The sequence below is a fragment of the Gnatocerus cornutus genome, chromosome 3 (genome assembly GCF_029298725.1).
Source record: "Gnatocerus cornutus isolate USDA-ARS CGAHR chromosome 3, icGnaCorn1.1, whole genome shotgun sequence".
Lineage (NCBI taxonomy): Eukaryota > Metazoa > Arthropoda > Insecta > Coleoptera > Tenebrionidae > Gnatocerus > Gnatocerus cornutus.
In genome coordinates this window covers 6,774,133-6,792,103 of record NC_142235.1, presented here as the reverse complement: position 1 = coordinate 6,792,103, position 17,971 = coordinate 6,774,133, and positions in this window count along the sequence as shown.

The following is a 17,971-nucleotide window of genomic DNA, read 5'->3' as shown; positions in this document are numbered from 1 at the left end:
CGGCGAGAAATCGTCGTTTTGCATCAAAATATGCGGTTTTCTCTAAGAATTTTGATGATTTCGTGCAGAATTCTGCTGTTTTCTTGCAATTCAGCCGTTGAATCTTGGTAATAAGTGATGATTTTGTAGATTTGTGCTCTTCTTTGCGAATTCAAGCCAGAAAACAACGAAAATCGGCGAGAAATCGTCGTTTTGCATCGAAATATGCGGTTTTCTCTAAGAATTTTGATGATTTCGTGCAGAATTCTGCTGTTTTCTTGCAATTCAGCCGTTGAATCTTGGTAAAAAGTGATGATTTTGTAGATTTCGTGCTCTTCTTTGCGAATTCAAGCCAGAAAACAACGAAAATCGGCGAGAAATCGTCGTTTTGCATCGAAATATGCGGTTTTCTCTAAGAATTTTGATGATTTCGTGCAGAATTCTGCTGTTTTCTTGCAATTCAGCCGTTGAATCTTGGTAAAAAGTGATGATTTTGTAGATTCCGTGCTCTTCTTTGCGAATTCAAGATAGAAAACAACGAAAATCAGCGAGAAATCGTCGTTTTGCATCAAAATATGCGGTTTTCTCTAAGAATTTTGATGATTTCGTGCAGAATTCTGCTGTTTTCTTGCAATTCAGCCGTTGAATCTTGGTAATAAGTGATGATTTTGTAGATTTGTGCTCTTCTTTGCGAATTCAAGCCAGAAAACAACGAAAATCGGCGAGAAATCGTCGTTTTGCATCGAAATATGCGGTTTTCTCTAAGAATTTTGATGATTTCGTGCAGAATTCTGCTGTTTTCTTGCAATTCAGCCGTTGAATCTTGGTAAAAAGTGATGATTTTGTAGATTTCGTGCTCTTCTTTGCGAATTCAAGCCAGAAAACAACGAAAATCGGCGAGAAATCGTCGTTTTGCATCGAAATATGCGGTTTTCTCTAAGAATTTTGACGATTTCGTGCAGAATTCTGCTGTTTTCTTGCAATTCAGCCGTTGAATCTTGGTAAAAAGTCATGATTTTGTAGATTTCGTGCTCTCCTTTGCGAATTCAAGATAGAAAACAACGAAAATCAGCGAGAAATCGTCGTTTTGCAACGAAATAGGCGGTTTTCTGTAAGAATTTTGATGATTTCGTGCAGAATTCTGCTGTTTTCTTGCAATTCAGCCGTTGAATCTTGGTAAAAAGTCATGATTTTGTAGATTTCGTGCACTTCTTGGCGAATTCAAGATAGAAAACAACGAAAATCGGCGAGAAATCGTAGTTTTGCATCGAAATATGCGGTTTTCTGTAAGAATTTTGATGATTTCGTGCAGAATTCTGCTGTTTTCTTGCAATTCAGCCGTTGAATCTAGGTAAAAAGTCATGATTTTGTAGATTTCGTGCTCTTCTTGGCGAATTCAAGATAGAAAACAACGAAAATCGGCGAGAAATCGTTGTTTTGCATCGAAATATGCAGTTTTCTCTAAGAATTTTGATGATTTCGTGCAGAATTCTGCTGTTTTCTTGCAATTCAGCCGTTGAATCTTGGTAAAAAGTGATGATTTTGTAGATTTCGTGCTCTTCTTTGCGAATTCAAGCCAGAAAACAACGAAAATCGGCGAGAAATAATCGTTTTGCATCGAAATATGCGGTTTTCTGTAAGAATTTTGATGATTTCGTGCAGAATTCTGCTGTTTTCTTGCAATTCAGCCGTTGAATCTTGGTAAAAAGTCATGATTTTGTAGATTTCGTGCTCTTCTTTGCGAATTCAAGCCAGAAAACAACGAAAATCGGCGAGAAATCGTCGTTTTGCATCGAAATATGCGGTTTTCTCTAAGAATTTTGATGATTTCCTGCAGAATTCTGCTGTTTTCTTGCAATTCAGCCGTTGAATCTTGGTAAAAAGTCATGATTTTGTAGATTTTGTGCTCTTCTTTGCGAATTCAAGCCAGAAAACAACGAAAATCGGCGAGAAATCGTCGTTTTGCATCGAAAAATGCAGTTTTCTGTAAGAATTTTGATGATTTCGTGCAGAATTCTGCTGTTTTCTTGCAATTCAGCCGTTGAATCTTGGTAAAAAGTCATGACTTTGTAGATTTCGTGCTCTTCTTTGCGAATTCAAGCCAGAAAACAACGAAAATCGGCGAGAAATCGTCGTTTTGCATCGAAATATGCGGTTTTCTGTAAGAATTTTGATGATTTCGTGCACAATTCTGCTGTTTTCTTGCAATTCAGCCGTTGAATCTAGGTAAAAAGTCATGATTTTGTAGATTTCGTGCTCTTCTTGGCGAATTCAAGATAGAAAACAACGAAAATCGGCGAGAAATCGTCGTTTTGCATCGAAATATGCGGTTTTCTGTAAGAATTTTGATGATTTCCTGCAGAATTCTGCTGTTTTCTTGCAATTCAGCCGTTGAATCTTGGTAAAAAGTCATGATTTTGTAGATTTCGTGCTCTTCTTTGCGAATTCAAGCCAGAAAACAACGAAAATCGGCGAGAAATCGTCGTTTTGCATCGAAAAATGCAGTTTTCTGTAAGAATTTTGATGATTTCGTGCAGAATTCTGCTGTTTTCTTGCAATTCAGATGTTGAATCTTGGTAAAAAGTCATGATTTTGTAGATTTCGTGCTCTTCTTTGCGAATTCAAGCCAGAAAACAACGAAAATCGGCGAGAAATCGTCGTTTTGCATCGAAATATGCGGTTTTCTGAAAGAATTTTGATGATTTCATGCAGAATTCTGCTGTTTTCTTGCAATTCAGCCGTTGAATCTTGGTAAAAAGTCATGATTTTGTAGATTCCGTGCTCTTCTTTGCGAATTCAAGATAGAAAACAACGAAAATCAGCGAGAAATCGTCGTTTTGCATCGAAATATACGGTTTTCTCTAAGAATTTTGATGATTTCGTGCAGAATTCTGCTGTTTTCTTGCAATTCAGCCGTTGAATCTTGGTAAAAAGTGATGATTTTGTAGATTTCGTGCTCTTCTTTGCGAATTCAAGCCAGAAAACAACGAAAATCGGCGAGAAATAATCGTTTTGCATCGAAATATGCGGTTTTCTGTAAGAATTTTGATGATTTCGTGCAGAATTCTGCTGTTTTCTTGCAATTCAGCCGTTGAATCTTGGTAAAAAGTCATGATTTTGTAGATTTCGTGCTCTTCTTAGCGAATTCAAGCCAGAAAACAACGAAAATTGGCGAGAAATCGTCGTTTTGCCTCGAAATATGCGGTTTTCTGTAAGAATTTTGATGATTTCGTGCAGAATTCTGCTGTTTTCTTGCAATTCAGCCGTTGAATCTTGGTAAAAAGTCATGATTTTGTAGATTCCGTGCTCTTCTTTGCGAATTCAAGATAGAAAACAACGAAAATCAGCGAGAAATCGTCGTTTTGCATCGAAATATGCGGTTTTCTCTAAGAATTTTGATGATTTCGTGCAGAATTCTGCTGTTTTCTTGCAATTCAGCCGTTGAATCTTGGTAATAAGTGATGATTTTGTAGATCTCGTGCTCTTCTTTGCGAATTCAAGCCAGAAAACAACGAAAATCGGCGAGAAATCGTCGTTTTGCATCGAAATATGCGGTTTTCTCTAAGAATTTTGATGATTTCGTGCAGAATTCTGCTGTTTTCTTGCAATTCAGCCGTTGAATCTTGGTAAAAAGTGATGATTTTGTAGATTTCGTGCTCTCCTTTGCGAATTCAAGATAGAAAACAACGAAAATCAGCGTGATATCGTCGTTTTGCAACGAAATAGACGGTTTTCTGTAAGAATTTTGATGATTTCGTGCAGAATTCTGCTGTTTTCTTGCAATTCAGCCGTTGATTCTTGGTAAAAAGTCATGATTTTGTAGATTTCGTGCTCTTCTTGGCGAATTCAAGATAGAAAACAACGAAAATCGGCGAGAAATCGTTGTTTTGCATCGAAATATGCGGTTTTCTGTAAGAATTTTGATGATTTCGTGCAGAATTCTACTGTTTTCTTGCAATTCAGCCGTTGAATCTAGGTAAAAAGTCATGATTTTGTAGATTTCGTGCTCTTCTTGGCGAATTCAAGATAGAAAACAACGAAAATCGGCGAGAAATCGTTGTTTTGCATCGAAATATGCAGTTTTCTCCAAGAATTTTGATGATTTCGTGCAGAATTCTGCTGTTTTCTTGCAATTCAGCCGTTGAATCTTGGTAAAAAGTGATGATTTTGTAGATTTCGTGCTCTTCTTTGCGAATTCAAGCCAGAAAACAACGAAAATCGGCGAGAAATAATCGTTTTGCATCGAAATATGCGGTTTTCTGTAAGAATTTTGATGATTTCGTGCAGAATTCTGCTGTTTTCTTGCAATTCAGCCGTTGAATCTTGGTAAAAAGTCATGATTTTGTAGATTTTGTGCTCTTCTTAGCGAATTCAAGCCAGAAAACAACGAAAATCGGCGAGAAATCGTCGTTTTGCATCGATATATGCGGTTTTCTGTAAGAATTTTGATGATTTCGTGCAGAATTCTGCTGTTTTCTTGCAATTCAGCCGTTGAATCTTGGTAAAAAGTCATGATTTTGTAGATTCCGTGCTCTTCTTTGCGAATTCAAGATAGAAAACAACGAAGATCAGCGAGAAATCGTCGTTTTGCATCAAAATATGCGGTTTTCTCTAAGAATTTTGATGATTTCGTGCAGAATTCTGCTGTTTTCTTGCAATTCAGCCGTTGAATCTTGGTAATAAGTGATGATTTTGTAGATTTCGTGCTCTTCTTTGCGAATTCAAGCCAGAAAACAACGAAAATCGGCGAGAAATCGTCGTTTTGCATCGAAATATGCGGTTTTCTCTAAGAATTTTGATGATTTCGTGCAGAATTCTGCTGTTTTCTTGCAATTCAGCCGTTGAATCTTGGTAAAAAGTGATGATTTTGTAGATTTCGTGCTCTTCTTTGCGAATTCAAGCCAGAAAACAACGAAAATCGGCGAGAAATCGTCGTTTTGCATCGAAATATGCGGTTTTCTCTAAGAATTTTGAAGATTTCGTGCAGAATTCTGCTGTTTTCTTGCAATTCAGCCGTTGAATCTTGGTAAAAAGTCATGATTTTGTAGATTTCGTGCTCTCCTTTGCGAATTCAAGATAGAAAACAACGAAAATCAGCGAGAAATCGTCGTTTTGCAACGAAATAGGCGGTTTTCTGTAAGAATTTTGATAATTTCGTGCAGAATTCTGCTGTTTTCTTGCAATTCAGCCGTTGAATCTTGGTAAAAAGTCATGATTTTGTAGATTTCGTGCTCTTCTTGGCGAATTCAAGATAGAAAACAACGAAAATCGGCGAGAAATCGTAGTTTTGCATCGAAATATGCGGTTTTCTGTAAGAATTTTGATGATTTCGTGCAGAATTCTGCTGTTTTCTTGCAATTCAGCCGTTGAATCTAGGTAAAAAGTCATGATTTTGTAGATTTCGTGCTCTTCTTGGCGAATTCAAGATAGAAAACAACGAAAATCGGCGAGAAATCGTTGTTTTGCATCGAAATATGCAGTTTTCTCTAAGAATTTTGATGATTTCGTGCAGAATTCTGCTGTTTTCTTGCAATTCAGCCGTTGAATCTTGGTAAAAAGTGATGATTTTGTAGATTTCGTGCTCTTCTTTGTGAATTCAAGCCAGAAAACAACGAAAATCGGCGAGAAATAATCGTTTTGCATCGAAATATGCGGTTTTCTGTAAGAATTTTGATGATTTCGTGCAGAATTCTGCTGTTTTCTTGCAATTCAGCCGTTGAATCTTGGTAAAAAGTCATGATTTTGTAGATTTCGTGCTCTTCTTTGCGAATTCAAGCCAGAAAACAACGAAAATCGGCGAGAAATCGTCGTTTTGCATCGAAATATGCGGTTTTCTCTAAGAATTTTGATGATTTCCTGCAGAATTCTGCTGTTTTCTTGCAATTCAGCCGTTGAATCTTGGTAAAAAGTCATGATTTTGTAGATTTCGTGCTCTTCTTTGCGAATTCAAGCCAGAAAACAACGAAAATCGGCGAGAAATCGTCGTTTTGCATCGAAAAATGCAGTTTTCTGTAAGAATTTTGATGATATCGTGCAGAATTCTGCTGTTTTCTTGCAATTCAGCCGTTGAATCTTGGTAAAAAGTCATGACTTTGTAGATTTCGTGCTCTTCTTTGCGAATTCAAGCCAGAAAACAACGAAAATCGGCGAGAAATCGTCGTTTTGCATCAAAATATGCGGTCTTCTCTAAGAATTTTGATGATTTCGTGCAGAATTCTGCTGTTTTCTTGCAATTCAGCCGTTGAATCTTGGTAATAAGTGATGATTTTGTAGATTTCGTGCTCTTCTTTGCGAATTCAAGCCAGAAAACAACGAAAATCGGCGAGAAATCGTCGTTTTGCATCGAAATATGCGGTTTTCTCGGGGAATTTTGATGATTTCGTGCAGAATTCTGCTGTTTTCTTGCAATTCAGCCGTTGAATCTTGGTAAAAAGTGATGATTTTGTAGATTTCGTGCTCTTCTTTGCGAATTCAAGCCAGAAAACAACGAAAATCGGCGAGAAATCGTCGTTTTGCATCGAAATATGCGGTTTTCTCTAAGAATTTTGACGATTTCGTGCAGAATTCTGCTGTTTTCTTGCAATTCAGCCGTTGAATCTTGGTAAAAAGTCATGATTTTGTAGATTTCGTGCTCTCCTTTGCGAATTCAAGATAGAAAACAACGAAAATCAGCGAGAAATCGTCGTTTTGCAACGAAATAGGCGGTTTTCTGTAAGAATTTTGATGATTTCGTGCAGAATTCTGCTGTTTTCTTGCATTCAGCCGTTGAATCTTGGTAAAAAGTCATGATTTTGTAGATTTCGTGCTCTTCTTGGCGAATTCAAGATAGAAAACAACGAAAATCGGCGAGAAATCGTAGTTTTGCATTGAAATATGCGGTTTTCTGTAAGAATTTTGATGATTTCGTGCAGAATTCTGCTGTTTTCTTGCAATTCAGCCGTTGAATCTAGGTAAAAAGTCATGATTTTGTAGATTTCGTGCTCTTCTTGGCGAATTCAAGATAGAAAACAACGAAAATCGGCGAGAAATCGTTGTTTTGCATCGAAATATGCAGTTTTCTCTAAGAATTTTGATGATTTCGTGCAGAATTCTGCTGTTTTCTTGCAATTCAGCCGTTGAATCTTGGTAAAAAGTGATGATTTTGTAGATTTCGTGCTCTTCTTTGCGAATTCAAGCCAGAAAACAACGAAAATCGGCGAGAAATAATCGTTTTGCATCGAAATATGCGGTTTTCTGTAAGAATTTTGATGATTTCGTGCAGAATTCTGCTGTTTTCTTGCAATTCAGCCGTTGAATCTTGGTAAAAAGTCATGATTTTGTAGATTTCGTGCTCTTCTTTGCGAATTCAAGCCAGAAAACAACGAAAATCGGCGAGAAATCGTCGTTTTGCATCGAAATATGCGGTTTTCTCTAAGAATTTTGATGATTTCCTGCAGAATTCTGCTGTTTTCTTGCAATTCAGCCGTTGAATCTTGGTAAAAAGTCATGATTTTGTAGATTTCGTGCTCTTCTTTGCGAATTCAAGCCAGAAAACAACGAAAATCGGCGAGAAATCGTCGTTTTGCATCGAAAAATGCAGTTTTCTGTAAGAATTTTGATGATTTCGTGCAGAATTCTGCTGTTTTCTTGCAATTCAGCTGTTGAATCTTGGTAAAAAGTCATGACTTTGTAGATTTCGTGCTCTTCTTTGCGAATTCAAGCCAGAAAACATCGAAAATCGGCGAGAAATCGTCGTTTTGCATCGAAATATGCGGTTTTCTGTAAGAATTTTGATGATTTCGTGCACAATTCTGCTGTTTTCTTGCAATTCAGCCGTTGAATCTAGGTAAAAAGTCATGATTTTGTAGATTTCGTGCTCTTCTTGGCGAATTCAAGATAGAAAACAACGAAAATCGGCGAGAAATCGTCGTTTTGCATCGAAATATGCGGTTTTCTGTAAGAATTTTGATGATTTCCTGCAGAATTCTGCTGTTTTCTTGCAATTCAGCCGTTGAATCTTGGTAAATAGTCATGATTTTGTAGATTTCGTGCTCTTCTTTGCGAATTCAAGCCAGAAAACAACGAAAATCGGCGAGAAATCGTCGTTTTGCATCGAAAAATGCAGTTTTCTGTAAGAATTTTGATGATTTCGTGCAGAATTCTGCTGTTTTCTTGCAATTCAGATGTTGAATCTTGGTAAAAAGTCATGATTTTGTAGATTTCGTGCTCTTCTTTGCGAATTCAAGCCAGAAAACAACGAAAATCGGCGAGAAATCGTCGTTTTGCATCGAAATATGCGGTTTTCTGTAAGAATTTTGATGATTTCGTGCAGAATTCTGCTGTTTTCTTGCAATTCAGCCGTTGAATCTTGGTAAAAAGTCATGATTTTGTAGATTTCGTGCTCTTCTTTGCGAATTCAAGCCAGAAAACAACGAAAATCGGCGAGAAATCGTCGTTTTGCATCGAAATATGCGGTTTTCTGTAAGAATTTTGATGATTTCGTGCAGAATTCTGCTGTTTTCTTGCAATTCAGCCGTTGAATCTTGGTAAAAAGTCATGATTTTGTAGATTTCGTGCTCTTCTTTGCGAATTCAAGATAGAAAACAACGAAAATCAGCGAGAAATCGTCGTTTTGCATCGAAATATGCGGTTTTCTCTAAGAATTTTGATGATTTCGTGCAGAATTCTGCTGTTTTCTTGCAATTCAGCCGTTGAATCTTGGTAAAAAGTCTTGATTTTGTAGATTTCGTGCTCTTCTTTGCGAATTCAAGCCAGAAAACACCGAAAATCGGCGAGAAATCGTCGTTTTGCATCGAAAAATGCAGTTTTCTGTAAGAATTTTGATGATTTCGTGCAGAATTCTGCTGTTTTCTTGCAATTCAGCCGTTGAATCTTGGTAAAAAGTCATGATTTTGTAGATTTCGTGCTCTTCTTGGCGAATTCAAGATAGAAAACAACGAAAATCGGCGAGAAATCGTTGTTTTGCATCGAAATATGCGGTTTTCTGTAAGAATTTTGATGATTTCGTGCAGAATTCTGCAGTTTTCTTGCAATTCAGCCGTTGAATCTAGGTAAAAAGTCATGATTTTGTAGATCTCGTGCTCTTCTTGGCGAATTCAAGATAGAAAACAACGAAAATCGGCGAGAAATCGTTGATTTGCATCGAAATATGCAGTTTTCTCTAAGAATTTTGGTGATTTCGTGCAGAATTCTGCTGTTTTCTTGCAATTCAGCCGTTGAATCTTGGTAAAAAGTCATGATTTTGTAGATTTCGTGCTCTTCTTTGCGAATTCAAGCCAGAAAACAACGAAAATCGGCGAGAAATCGTCGTTTTGCATCGAAATATGCGGTTTTCTGTAAGAATTTTGATGATTTCCTGCAGAATTCTGCTGTTTTCTTGCAATTCAGCCGTTGAATCTTGGTAAAAAGTCATGATTTTGTAGATTTCGTGCTCTTCTTTGCGAATTCAAGCCGGAAAACAACGAAAATCGGCGAGAAATCGTCGTTTTGCATCGAAATATGCGGTTTTCTGTATGAATTTTGATGATTTCGTGCAGAATTCTGCTGTTTTCTTGCAATCCAGCCGTTGAATCTTGGTAAAAAGTCATGATTTTGTAGATTTCGTGCTCTTCTTTGCGAATTCACGCAAGAAAACAACGAAAATCGGCGAGAAATCGTCGTTTTGCATCGAAATATGCGGTTTTCTGTAAGAATTTTGATGATTTCGTGCAGAATTCTGCTGTTTTCTTGCAATTCAGCCGTTGAATCTTGGTAAAAAGTCATGATTTTGTAGATTCCGTGCTCTTCTTTGCGAATTCAAGATAGAAAACAACGAAAATCAGCGAGAAATGGTCGTTTTGCATCGAAATATGCGGTTTTCTCTAAGAATTTTGATGATTTCGTGCAGAATTCTGCTGTTTTCTTGCAATTCAGCCGTTGAATCTTGGTAAAAAGTCATGATTTTGTAGATTTCGTGCTCTCCTTTGCGAATTCAAGATAGAAAACAACGAAAATCGGCGAGAAATCGTCGTTTTGCAACGAAATATGCGGTTTTCTGTAAGAATTTTGATGATTTCGTGCAGAATTCTGCTGTTTTCTTGCAATTCAGCCGTTGAATCTTGGTAAAAAGTGATGATTTTGTAGATTTCGTGCTCTTCTTTGCAAATTCAAGCCAGAAAACAACGAAAATCGGCGAGAAATCGTCGTTTTGCATCGAAATATGCGGTTTTCTGTAAGAATTTTGATGATTTTGTGCAGAATTCTGCTGTTTTCTTGCAATTCAGCTGTTGAATCTAGGTAAAAAGTCATGATTTTGTAGATTTCGTGCTCTTCTTGGCGAATTCAAGATTGAAAACAACGAAAATCGGCGAGAAATCGTTGTTTTGCATCGAAATATGCGGTTTTCTGTAAGAATTTTGATGATTTCGTGCGGAATTCTGCTGTTTTCTTGCAATTCAGCCGTTGAATCTATGTAAAATGTCATGATTTTGTAGATTTCGTGCTCTTCTTGGCGAATTCAAGATAGAAAACAACGAAAATCGGTGAGAAATCGTCGTTTTGCATCGAAATATGCGGTTTTCTGTAAGAATTTTGATGATTTCGTGCAGAATTCTGCTGTTTTCTTGCAATTCAGCCGTAGAATCTTGGTAAAAAGTGATGATTTTGTAGATTCCGTGCTCTTCTTTGCGAATTCAAGATAGAAAACAACGAAAATCAGCGAGATATCGTCGTTTTGCATCGAAATATGCGGTTTTCTCTAAGAATTTTGATGATTTCGTGCAGAATTCTGCTGTTTTCTTGCAATTCAGCTGTTGAATCTTGGTAAAAAGTAATGATTTTGTAGATTTCGTGCTCTTCTTTGCGAATTCAAGCCAGAAAACAACGAAAATCGGCGAGAAATCGTCGTTTTGCATCGAAATAGGCGGTTTTCTCTAAGAATTTTGACGATTTCGTGAAGAATTCTGCTGTTTTCTTGCAATTCAGCCGTTGAATCTTGGTAATATGTCATGATTTTGTAGATTTCGTGCTCTTTTTGCAAATTCATGCTAGAAAACAACGAAAATCGGCGAGAGATCGTCGTTTTGCATCGAAATATGCGGTTTTCTGTGAGAAATTTGATGATTTCGTGCAGAATTCTGCTGTTTTCTTGCAATTCAGCTGTTGAATCTTGGTAAAAAGTCATGATTTTGTAGATTTCGTGCTCTTCTTTGCGAATTCAAGCCAGAAAACAACGAAAATCGGCGAGAAATCGTCGTTTTGCATCGAAATATGCGGTTTTCTGTAAGAATTTTGATGATTTCGTGCAGAATTCTGCTGTTTTCTTGCAATTCAGCCGTTGAATCTAGGTAAAAAGTCATGATTTTGTAGATTTTGTGCTCTTCTTGGCCAATTCAAGATAGAAAACAACGAAAATCGGCGAGAAATCGTTGTTTTGCATCGAAATATGCAGTTTTCTCTAAGAATTTTGATGATTTCGTGCAGAATTCTGCTGTTTTCTTGCAATTCAGCCGTTGAATCTTGGTAAAAAGTGATGATTTTGTAGATTTCGTGCTCTTCTTTGCGAATTCAAGCCAGAAAACAACGAAAATCGGCGAGAAATCGTTGTTTTGCATCGAAATATGCGGTTTTCTGTAAGAATTTTGATGATTTCGTGCAGAATTCTGCTGTTTTCTTGCAATTCAGCCGTTGAATCTTGGTAAAAAGTCATGATTTTGTAGATTTCGTGCTCTTCTTTGCGAATTCAAGCCAGAAAACAACGAAAATCGGCGAGAAATCGTCGTTTTGCATCGAAAAATGCGGTTTTCTGTAAGAATTTTGATGATTTCGTGCAGAATTCTGCTGTTTTCTTGCAATTCAGCCGTTGAATCTTGGTAAAAAGTCATGATTTTGTAGATTTCGTGCTCTTCTTTGCGAAATCAAGCCAGAAAACAACGAAAATCGGCGAGAAATCGTCGTTTTGCATCGAAATATGCGGTTTTCTGTAAGAATTTTGTTGATTTCGTGCAGAATTCTGCTGTTTTCTTGCAATTCAGCCGTTGAATCTTGGTAAAAAGTCATGATTTTGTAGATTTCGTGCTCTTCTTTGCGAATTCAAGCCAGAAAACAACGAAAATCGGCGAGAAATCGTCGTTTTGCATCGAAATATGCGGTTTTCTCTAAGAATTCTGATGATTTCGTGCAGAATTCTGCTGTTTTCTTGCAATTCAGCCGTTGAATCTTGGTAAAAAGTGATGATTTTGTAGATTTCGTGCTCTTCTTTGCGAATTCAAGCCAGAAAACAACGAAAATCGGCGAGAAATCGTCGTTTTGCATCGAAATATGCGGTTTTCTCTAAGAATTTTGACGATTTCGTGCAGAATTCTGCTGTTTACTTGCAATTCAGCCGTTGAATCTTGGTAAAAAGTGATGATTTTGTAGATTTCGTGCTCTTCTTTGCGAATTCAAGCCAGAAAACAACGAAAATCGGCGAGAAATCGTCGTTTTGCATCGAAATATGCGGTTTTCTCTAAGAATTTTGATGATTTCGTGCAGAATTCTGCTGTTTTCTTGCAATTCAGCCGTTGACTCTTGGTAAAAAGTGATGATTTTGTAGATTTCGTGCTCTTCTTTGCGAATTCAAGCCAGAAAACAACGAAAATCGGCGAGAAATCGTCGTTTTGCATCGAAATATGCGCTTTTCTCTAAGAATTTTGACGATTTCGTGCAGAATTCTGCTGTTTTCTTGCAATTCAGCCGTTGAATCTTGGTAAAAAGTCATGATTTTGTAGATTTCGTGCTCTTCTTTGCAAATTCAAGCCAGAAAACAACGAAAATCGGCGAGAAATCGTTGTTTTGCATCGAAATATGCGGTTTTCTGTAAGAATTTTGATGATTTTGTGCAGAATTCTGCTGTTTTCTTGCAATTCAGCCGTTGAATCTAGGTAAAAAGTCATGATTTTATAGATTTCGTGCTCTTCTTGGCGAATTCAAGATAGAAAACAACGAAAATCGGCGAGAAATCGTTGTTTTGCATCGAAATATGCGGTTTTCTGTAAGAATTTTGATGATTTCGTGCAGAATTCTGCTGTTAGCTTGCAATTCAGCCGTTGAATCTTGGTAAAAAGTCATGATTTTGTAGATTTCGTGCTCTTCTTTGCGAATTCAAGCCAGAAAACAACGAAAATCGGCGAGAAATAATCGTTTTGCATCGAAATATGCGGTTTTCTGTAAGAATTTTGATGATTTCGTGCAGAATTCTGCTGTTTTCTTGCAATTCAGCCGTTGAATCTTGGTAAAAAATCATGATTTTGTAGATTTCGTGCTCTTCTTTGCGAATTCAAGCCAGAAAACAACGAAAATCGGCGAGAAATCGTCGTTTTGCATCGAAATATGCGGTTTTCTGTAAGAATTTTGATGATCTCGTGCAAAATTCTGCTGTTTTCTTGCAATTCAGCCGTAGAATCTTGGTAAAAAGTGATGATTTTGTAGATTTCGTGCTCTTCTTTGCGAATTCAAGCCAGAAAACAACGAAAATCGGCGAGAAATCGTTGTTTTGCATCGAAATATGCGGTTTTCTGTAAGAATTTTGATGATTTTGTGCAGAATTCTGCTGTTTTCTTGCAATTCAGCCGTTGAATCTTGGTAAAAAGTCATGATTTTGTAGATTTCGTGCTCTTCTTTGCGAATTCAAGCCAGAAAACAACGAAAATCGGCGAGAAATCGTCGATTTGCATCGAAAAATGCGGTTTTCTGTAAGAATTTTGATGATTTCGTGCAGAATTCTGCGGTTTTCTTGCAATTCAGCTGTTGAATCTTGGTAAAAAGTCATGATTTTGTAGATTTCGTGCTCTTCTTTGCGAATTCAAGCCAGAAAACAACGAAAATCGGCGAGAAATCGTCGTTTTGCATCGAAATATGCGGTTTTCTGTAAGAATTTTGATGATTTTGTGCAGGATTCTGCTGTTATCTTGCAATTCAGCCGTTGAATCTTGGTAAAAAGTCATGATTTGGTAGATTTCGTGCTCTTCTTTGCGAATTCAAGCCAGAAAACAACGAAAATCGGCGAGAAATAATCGTTTTGCATCGAAATATGCGGTTTTCTGTAAGAATTTTGATGATTTCGTGCAGAATTCTGCTGTTTTCTTGCAATTCAGCCGTTGAATCTTGGTAAAAAGTCATGATTTTGTAGATTTCGTGCTCTTTTTTGCGAATTCAAGCCAGAAAACCACAAAAATCGGCGAGAAATCGTCGTTTTGCATCGAAATATGCGGTTTTCTCTAAGAATTTTGATGATTTCGTGCAGAATTCTGCTGTTTTCTTGCAATTCAGCCGTTGAATCTTGGTAAAAAGTGAAGATTTTGTAGATTTCGTGCTCTTCTTTGCAAATTCAAGCCAGAAAACAACGAAAATCGGCGAGAAATCGTTGTTTTGCATCGAAATATGCGGATTTCTGTAAGAATTTTGATGATTTCGTGCAGAATTCTGCTTTTTTCTTGCAATTCAACCGTTGAATCTTGGTAAAAAGTCATGATTTTGTAGATTTCGTGCTCTTCTTTGCGAATTCAAGCCAGAAAACAACGAAAATCGGCGAGAAATCGTCGATTTGCATCGAAAAATGCGGTTTTCTGTAAGAATTTTGATGATTTCGTGCAGAATTCTGCTGTTTTCTTGCAATTCAACCGTTGAATCTTGGTAAAAAGTCATGATTTTGTAGATTTCGTGCTCTTCTTTGCGAATTCAAGCCAGAAAACAACGAAAATCGGCGAGAAATCGTCGATTTGCATCGAAAAATGCGGTTTTCTGTAAGAATTTTGATGATTTCGTGCAAAATTCTGCGGTTTTCTTGCAATTCAGCCGTTGAATCTTGGTAAAAAGTCATGATTTTGTAGATTTCGTGCTCTTCTTTGCGAATTCAAGCCAGAAAACAACGAAAATCGGCGAGAAATCGTCGTTTTGCATCGAAATATGCGGTTTTCTGTAAGAATTTTGATGATTTCGTGCAGAATTCTGCTGTTTTCTTGCAATTCAGCCGTTGAATCTAGGTAAAAAGTCATGATTTTGTAGATTTCGTGCTCTTCTTGGCGAATTCAAGATAGAAAACAACGAAAATCGGCGAGAAATCGTTGTTTTGCATCGAAATATGCAGTTTTCTCTAAGAATTTTGATGATTTCGTGCTGAATTCTGCTGTTTTCTTGCAATTCAGCCGTTGAATCTTGGTAAAAAGTGATGATTTTGTAGATTTCGTGCTCTTCTTTGCGAATTCAAGCCAGAAAACAACAAAAATCGGCGAGAAATCGTTATTTTGCATCGAAATATGCGGTTTTCTGTAAGAATTTTGATGATTTCGTGCAGAATTCTGCTGTTTTCTTGCAATTCAGCCGTTGAATCTTGGTAAAAAGTCATGATTTTGTAGATTTCGTGCTCTTCTTTGCAAATTCAAGCCAGAAAACAACGAAAATCGGCGAGAAATCGTCGTTTTCATCGAAAAATGCGGTTTTCTGTAAGAATTTTGATGATTTCGTGCAGAATTCTGCTGTTTTCTTGCAATTCAGCCGTTGAATCTTGGTAAAAAGTCATGATTTTGTAGATTTCGTGCTCTTCTTTGCGAAATCAAGCCAGAAAACAACGAAAATCGGCGAGAAATCGTCGTTTTGCATCGAAATATGCGGTTTTCTGTAAGAATTTTGTTGATTTCGTGCAGAATTCTGCTGTTTTCTTGCAATTCAGCCGTTGAATCTTGGTAAAAAGTGATGATTTTGTAGATTTCGTGCTCTTCTTTGCGAATTCAAGCCAGAAAACAACGAAAATCGGCGAGAAATCGTCGTTTTGCATCGAAATATGCGGTTTTCTCTAAGAATTTTGACGATTTCGTGCAGAATTCTGCTGTTTACTTGCAATTCAGCCGTTGAATCTTGGTAAAAAGTGATGATTTTGTAGATTTCGTGCTCTTCTTTGCGAATTCAAGCCAGAAAACAACGAAAATCGGCGAGAAATCGTCGTTTTGCATCGAAATATGCGGTTTTCTCTAAGAATTTTGATGATTTCGTGCAGAATTCTGCTGTTTTCTTGCAATTCAGCCGTTGACTCTTGGTAAAAAGTGATGATTTTGTAGATTTCGTGCTCTTTTTTGCGAATTCAAGCCAGAAAACAACGAAAATCGGCGAGAAATCGTCGTTTTGCATCGAAATATGCGCTTTTCTCTAAGAATTTTGACGATTTCGTGCAGAATTCTGCTGTTTTCTTGCAATTCAGCCGTTGAATCTTTGTAAAAAGTCATGATTTTGTAGATTTCGTGCTCTTCTTTGCAAATTCAAGCCAGAAAACAACGAAAATCGGCGAGAAATCGTCGTTTTGCATCGAAATATGCGATTTTCTGTTAGAATTTTGATGATTTCGTGCAGAATTCTGCTGTTTTCTTGCAATTCAGCCGTTGAAACTAGGTAAAAAGTCATGATTTTATAGATTTCGTGCTCTTCTTGGCGAATTCAAGATAGAAAACAACGAAAATCGGCGAGAAATCGTTGTTTTGCATCGAAATATGCGGTTTTCTGTAAGAATTTTGATGATTTCGTGCAGAATTCTGCTGTTATCTTGCAATTCAGCCGTTGAATCTTGGTAAAAAGTCATGATTTTGTAGATTTCGTGCTCTTCTTTGCGAATTCAAGCCAGAAAACAACGAAAATCGGCGAGAAATAATCGTTTTGCATCGAAATATGCGGTTTTCTGTAAAAATTTTGATGATTTCGTGCAGAATTCTGCTGTTTTCTTGCAATTCAGCCGTTGAATCTTGGTAAAAAATCATGATTTTGTAGATTTCGTGCTCTTCTTTGCGAATTCAAGCCAGAAAACAACAAAAATCGGCGAGAAATCGTCGTTTTGCATCGAAATATGCGGTTTTCTGTAAAAATTTTGATGATTTCGTGCAGAATTCTGCTGTTTTCTTGCAATTCAGCCGTAGAATCTTGGTAAAAAGTGATGATTTTGTAGATTTCGTGCTCTTCTTTGCGAATTCAAGCCAGAAAACAACGAAAATCGGCGAGAAATCGTTGTTTTGCATCGAAATATGCGGTTTTCTGTAAGAATTTTGATGATTTCGTGCAGAATTCTGCTGTTTTCTTGCAATTCAGCCGTTGAATCTTGGTAAAAAGTCATGATTTTGTAGATTTCGTGCTCTTCTTTGCGAATTCAAGCCAGAAAACAACGAAAATCGGCGAGAAATCGTCGTTTTGCATCGAAATATGCGGTTTTCTGTAAGAATTTTGATGATTTCGTGCAGAATTCTGCTGTTATCTTGCAATTCAGCCGTTGAATCTTGGTAAAAAGTCATGATTTGGTAGATTTCGTGCTCTTCTTTGCGAATTCAAGCCAGAAAACAACGAAAATCGGCGAGAAATAATCGTTTTGCATCGAATTATGCGGTTTTCTGTAAGAATTTTGATGATTTCGTGCAGAATTCTGCTGTTTTCTTGCAATTCAGCCGTTGAATCTTTGTAAAAAGTCATGATTTTGTAGATTTCGTGTTCTTTTTTGCGAATTCAAGCCAGAAAACCACAAAAATCGGCGAGAAATCGTCGTTTTGCATCGAAATATGCGGTTTTCTCTAAGAATTTTGATGATTTCGTGCAGAATTCTGCTGTTTTCTTGCAATTCAGCCGTTGAATCTTGGTAAAAAGTGATGATTTTGTAGATTTCGTGCTCTTCTTTGCGAATTCAAGCCAGAAAACAACGAAAATCGGCGAGAAATCGTTGTTTTGCATCGAAATATGCGGTTTTCTGTAAGAATTTTGATGATTTCGTGCAGAATTCTGCTGTTTTCTCGCAATTCAACCGTTGAATATTGGTAAAAAGTCATGATTTTGTAGATTTCGTGCTCTTCTTTGCGAATTCAAGCCAGAAAACAACGAAAATCGGCGAGAAATCGTCGATTTGCATCGAAAAATGCGGTTTTCTGTAAGAATTTTGATGATTTCGTGCAGAATTCTGCGGTTTTCTTGCAATTCAGCCGTTGAATCTTGGTAAAAAGTCATGATTTTG